Here is a 6,580-nt window from a genome sequence, read left to right as displayed (position 1 = left end):
GCACGGATGGACAGGCTGATGGATGAGTGGATGGACAGGTCCCTCCATCCATCCATCTCACTCTCCCTTCCAGTACCCCTCCATCCCACCAATCATCCTTGTTGCCCTTCTCTGGACCTTCTCCAGCTCTTCTCCCCTGTTTAAAGTTGTGGGGACCAAACCCAGGTGCTGTCTTCAAGGTGTGGATGCACTGTGCATGTATAAAGAGGTGTCCCAATATGTCTGTAGAGCCGAGGGGCTGGATGGGACCTCTGGAGGTTAAACCTAGGCAAACCCCCAGCCCGAGGCTGGATCGGCCCTGTCCAAACCAGCCCAGACAAATCCATCATCCAACCTCGTTGTAAGACTATTGACAACCCTGACACCACACCAGACATCGCACCTGAGTTAATCTTTCTAGCTAGGGTTAAAAACCAGCCAACAGGGCCAGAAAATAGGGCCCCTGACACGTGTTACATACATTACACCACTCATTGGTGAGTTGCGCAATAAATGTAGGCCTCTTCTTGAAGGCCTCCAGGGATGGAGAGCTCACAACTCCCCTAGGACTGGCTACACCTGCATCACCCCCAGTCCATGGTTATCTAAGCTCTTCTTAAAGACCTTTTAAGGATGGAGAGCACACAACTCCCTTAGGCCTCATTATACCTGCATCACCCCGAGCCTGTGGCTGTCCAAGCTCTTCTTGAATTCCTTCAGTGATGGAGAGCCCACAAGTCCCCTAGGCCATACCCACATCACCGCCAGCCCGTGGTTGTCAAAGCTCCACCCTTGATAACATCCACCACCCCTGCCCCGAAAAACCTTCGCTGGGACCATCTCCAAACTGATAAGGGAAAAGTCACAGCTTCTCTAGGTGAGGACAGAAGCAATGTGGAAAGCTCATAGCGCCAAAAAGGCCACCCCGACATCAATTGGTGATCGAGGTCCAGTTTCAGGGTGACTCAGAGATCAATACACCCCAAAACCTCCCCCGCAGGAAACCCCGCTGGATGACCTGCTTCTGGGAGCAGGTGGAGCAACTGGGCAACCGAACAACCTGCTTGATGCAGGAGAGGGGGAAAAAAACCCTAGGGAAATTATAAGCCAAAAGTTTTTATAGGGTGCCAGGCTGGGAGGAAGGCGGCGGGGAATCAGTCCAGCCAGGACACTGGGGTTGTGCATGCTAGGATGGATGGATGGATGGGGCAGGTATATGGCATAGATGGAATGATAGATGGATAGATACAGCAGGTATATGGGATGAATGGATGGATCAGGCTATCCCCCCACCCACCTCTCAACCCCTCTACCCATCTATCTATCCATCTAGCCCCAGAGACCCCTTCTGTCTATTCACCCACCCACCCCTCACCCCCTCCATCTATCCTTCCATCTGTCCCGCATACCTGCCCCATCCGTCCATCTACCCATCCCATATACCTGCCCTATGTATCCATCCATTCTATATACCTGCTCTATCTATCCATCTGTCCCTCAATGTATCCCATATACCTCCCCCATCCATCCATCCATCCCTGTCCTCCCTCCCCCTTTATGTATGATAAGAACATCAGAGCTGCTATGGACTGGGTCAGACCCTAGGTCCATCTTGCCTAGCTACACCTCTACTGTAAAGCGAGGTAGAGACATAGCTTTAGAGACTCGCTGAATAAGACAGCGAGAGAGGGAGCGAGAGCCAAGTTCACTCCATCAGACATCGCAAAAGGACACGCAAAAAGCAGCATCCTAGTGACCAGAATCGTACGAGTAATCCTAGAAGAACAATAGCCATAATCACCAGAGCAGCAGCAACGGCAATAATAAAAGCCATTGGCTTTGGCCTTAATAACTGCAACCATGACAACCACAACGACCATCATAAAAGCCACCCTGTTCATAACTCTACCTATACCTGTAACAAGCACAACAATGCTACTGAGAGCCAGAAAATAACTATAATAACCCTAACCATCCTAATAAAGGCCAGACTAACTATGCCTACAGCTGTAATCACGATAAAAATAAAAACCATAACGGTAACTATAACCATAATCACCACCGCAATCATCATAAATGCCATAATATTACCTATTCTGATAATAAGCACAATAATAATAGAAGCCATGTTAAGTATAATAACCACAATGATAATAAAACCATATTAACTTTAACTATAAGAAAGAACCACAATGATAATAGAAGCCATATTAATTCTAATGATAACCATAAGCACCACAATTATAGAAGACATGTTAATTATAACCATAAGACCTACAATATAATAGAGGCCATATTAACTATAATAACTGCGATGATAAAAAGCCATATTACCTGTATTTATGACCATAAGAACCACAATAATAACAGAAGCCATATTAACTACAACTATAACCATAAGAACCACAACAACGATGATAATAAAAGCCATAAAATTAATCACTATAACAACCACAACAACAATAATAAAAAGCCATAGGAACAGTGATCACTACAGCCATAATCACCAAAAGGATAATGAGAAAAGCCATAATAACTGGTACACCACAATGAGAATAACAAATATTTATAACTGTAACAATACCCATAATAACCACAACAATAAAACACATAGCTAGAATGATAGCAACCACCACTATAGTAATGAAAGCTATCCTTTTAACTATAATTATAATAACCACAACCATCATCATGATAATAAAAACCATATTAATAGCAATAACTGTAATAACCACAGGAATAAATGCCATAATATTATACCTATACCCATATATGTATAACTATACACAGCATAACTATATAACCACAACTATGCTGACAATAAAAACCATAATATTAATAATTATAATGATAACCAGAAAAACCACAATAATAATAAAATCCCTAATAACTACTCTTGCTATAACTATAATATTGTAACTAAAACAATGAGCAAAGCCATAGTAGGCCTAATAAACCAGAATGGTAATAAAATCCATAATGTATATAACTATAAGGATAACCGGGATACCCACAACAATGAACATAAAAAAACATAATATCAATGATGATATTAAGTATATATGTACGTGTATATATATAATATTATATATTTTAAATATAGTTAATATTAACGATAATAGTATAGTTATAATGCATTATATTATAGCTATACTATTAAATATATTATAGATAATATAGAACACAGATAATATGGTTAATATATATTATAGATGTATAATATTACATCTATAATACTACGGGATGGATAGATAAATAGCGAGACAGAGCAAGCGGGTATATGGGATAAATAGTTTGATTGACTGATCAATAAAGCAGGTATGTGGGATAGACAGACCAACAGACAGGCACAGATACACACACACACCCCATATAAGCTATAAGCATAATACGATGATGATAGTAACAAAAAACAGAACATTAATAACTATAAGAACCATAATAACCACAACGATACTATTATTGATTAGGATTAGGGTTAGATCCAGGATATCTATTGGGGTTAGAACCATAATAATAATATTAGGGTTAGAACCATAATAACCACACCAACACTAATAAAAGCCTAATATTAATAACCATCATGACAGCCATAATAACCACACCAATAAAAGCCATAACAATGGCTAACTATAAGCATAATAACCACAGCAATTGTAATAGAAGCCAGGACATGAATAACTATCCCTCCAACCAGAAGAACCACAGGAGCAATGGCAACAATCAAACCCGGATTATAAAGAACTGTCACTAAAACTGGAACAACCACAGCTACAATAAAGCCATTAAGAACCATATATAAGCACAATACCCATAACACCGCCAATAAAACCAACAGTAATTACTGCAATAATTACCATTATAACCACAATAATCATGAAACCTGTAATATTAATAACTTAGATTCTAACCACAACAATGATAATCAATGATATAATTAAGAACTAAATTCTAACCATAATAACTGCAATGATAATAACCAAAGCCATAACAATTACGACTATAATTACAACCATAATAATCACAACAATAATAACAGAAGCTGTATAACTTACAATAACTATAGCCATAATAATAGCTATAACCATAACATCACATCACTACTCATTATTATTATAACTATTATTATGGCTTTAATGACTGTGGCAGTCATAAAAGCCATAATCATGATCATCATGACCACCACAATAATTAAAGCCATAATAATAATAACAATAATAATGAATAGTGATGTTATGTTATGGTTATAGTTATTATTATGGCTTTTATTATTGTGGTCATCATCATCATCATTATTATTATTATTGCTTTAATGACCACCAATATTAATAATGACAACAGCAGCAGCAATACTAACAGCCATAATTCCCATAATAAGAAATAGCAATAAGAGCGGAGCAGTAAGAGTAATTATATTAATAGTCATTGTAATATTAATAGTAGCAGTACTAGCCATAATTGGCATAATAATAAATTAATAGAAATAGTAATAATAGCTGTGATAATAGTCATACTACTAATAATATTAACAGCAATGGTACTAGCCATAATAATTACCATATTAAGAATAAATAGCAATAATAATAATAGTAGTAAAAAATAGTAGTATAAAAATAGCCATCATATTATTAATAGTAGTAGTAGTAACCAGAATAATTTACATAATAATAATAGTAAAAAATAGAAATAGTAGGAAGTCATTATAATAATAGTAATAATAATAATAATTAGGGCCATCATAGTATTAATAGCAGTAGTACAGGCCATTATAATTGCCATAATAATATTAATGAATGAATAGAAATAATAGGAGTATCCATTATAATAATAGTAATAATAATGATTATAATTATGGCCATTGTAATAGTAATACTAGTAGTACCAGGCATGAGAATTGCCATAAGAATAAATGAATAGAAATAGTAACACTAGTAGCCATAATAATGAGTGTGGTAAGTGGAGTTGTAATAGGCATAATGACTGGCATGATGGTGATGATGATGACAAAGGAGAAGAAGCGGTAGTGGTGATGAGAAGAGGCACAAGTGCCAGAGCTGTGTGTGCAACAATGAGACTCATCAGGATAAAACGCGACTAGAAAGAGCAGTGCTGGGAAGAGGCAACACTTCCCAAGGACAGGCCCTGCTGGCAGTGACATGGGAATGCCAGTGCGAGAGCAAGGCTGGCGTGGCCTGGCTGAGTAGTGGCAACACTCACACTGCACACAACACTACGCAGCCACAACCAGGCCAGCCCCCCCCGCCCCCCCCCCTGCTACTACTGCGATGCACACCACACTGCATGTGCAGCACTGCACACAGCCAGACTACCACTGCTGCTGCTACTATCAATCTCTACACACACACACACACACACACACGTGTGCCCCTGTCTGCTGCCCTCCAGAGGTAGGGAGAGGACCCAGGTGTCCATGCGTGTACATGTGTGTGTGTGTGTGTGTGTGTGAGCAAGAGAGTGTGTGAGAGAGGAGAGGTGGGAGAGATTGTATGCAAGTGTGAGATTGTGTGAGTGAGACTGTGATGCAGGGTGTGTGTTTGTGAGGGAGACACAAAAGGTGTGTGAGAGACTGTGTTTCTGTAGGGTGTTGCGTGTTATTCAGGGTGTGCTAGGATGTGTGTGTGTGAGATTGTGTCTGTGGGAGAGAGAGAGATTTGGGGTGTACTGTGATGCACGTGAGAACATGTGAGAGATTGTGTGTGCGAGAGACTGGGAGTGGGAGAGTGTGTCTGTAGGGGGTGGGTATATGCTATAATGTGTGTGTGTGTGTGTGTGTGTGAGAGATTGTGAGTGTGTCTACGTGTGTGTGTGTGTGTGCAAGATGGTACCAGTGTGTGAGAAAGATGGCGTGTTACAGGATGTGTGCGACAGTGTGAGAGTGTGCATCTGTAGGGGGGGTGAGTGGGTGACTGTGTGTGTGTGTGAGATTGTGCATGTGTTTGTGAGAGAGAGGGAGAGAGTGAATGTGTGTAATAGGCAGACAAGGTTCCTTGGGTGAATTTGATATCTTTTATTAGACCAACCCAAATGGTTGGAGAATAGTTATTAAGCAAGCTTTCGGGTTCAAAAACCCTTCGTCAGGCTCAGGAAGCTGCAGCAGTTGGTGTGTGCTCTTCCTGGATGGAAGCACGCACTCTTTACAGGTCAGCCTGACAAAGGGTTTTTGAACCCGAAAGCTTGCTTAATAACTATTCTCCAACCATTTGGGTTGGTCTAATAAAAGATATCAAATTCACCCAAGGAACCTTGTCTGCCTGTATCCTTAGACCAACACGGCTACAACCTAAACCCCTGCAACATGTGTGTAATAGGGGTGTGCACAAGATGTGTACATGAGACGGAGAGAGCAAGAGGGGGCGGTGCCCATAGCGGTGTGTCTGTGTGATACAAAGTGCGTGCAAGCTGTGGGTAACATTGCGCGTATGCACACAAGAGCGCATCACGCACATTTTGTGTGTGTGTGTGTGTGCGTATTCCCGAGAATCCCGGACGCCTGGGTTCTCTGCCGCCCACCCCCTCCCACTCGCCGCGGTAATTTCATTAAATGGGCAAATTATCTCCCAGCTCCGCGGGGAATTGGGGG

General features: G+C 40.6%; 1 protein-coding gene across 1 annotated transcript in view; it reads right to left on the bottom strand.

Annotated features, from left to right (window-relative positions):
- The window catches only part of FGF11 (fibroblast growth factor 11), a 19,196-nt gene that overhangs the window by 4,319 nt on the left and 8,297 nt on the right, over positions 1-6,580 (bottom strand). The window lies entirely within an intron of this gene.

Source organism: Alligator sinensis, unplaced genomic scaffold (assembly GCF_000455745.1).
Source record: "Alligator sinensis unplaced genomic scaffold, ASM45574v1 scaffold1488_1, whole genome shotgun sequence".
Classification (NCBI taxonomy): Eukaryota; Metazoa; Chordata; order Crocodylia; family Alligatoridae; genus Alligator; species Alligator sinensis.
This window is presented reverse-complemented; position numbering and strand designations above follow the sequence as displayed.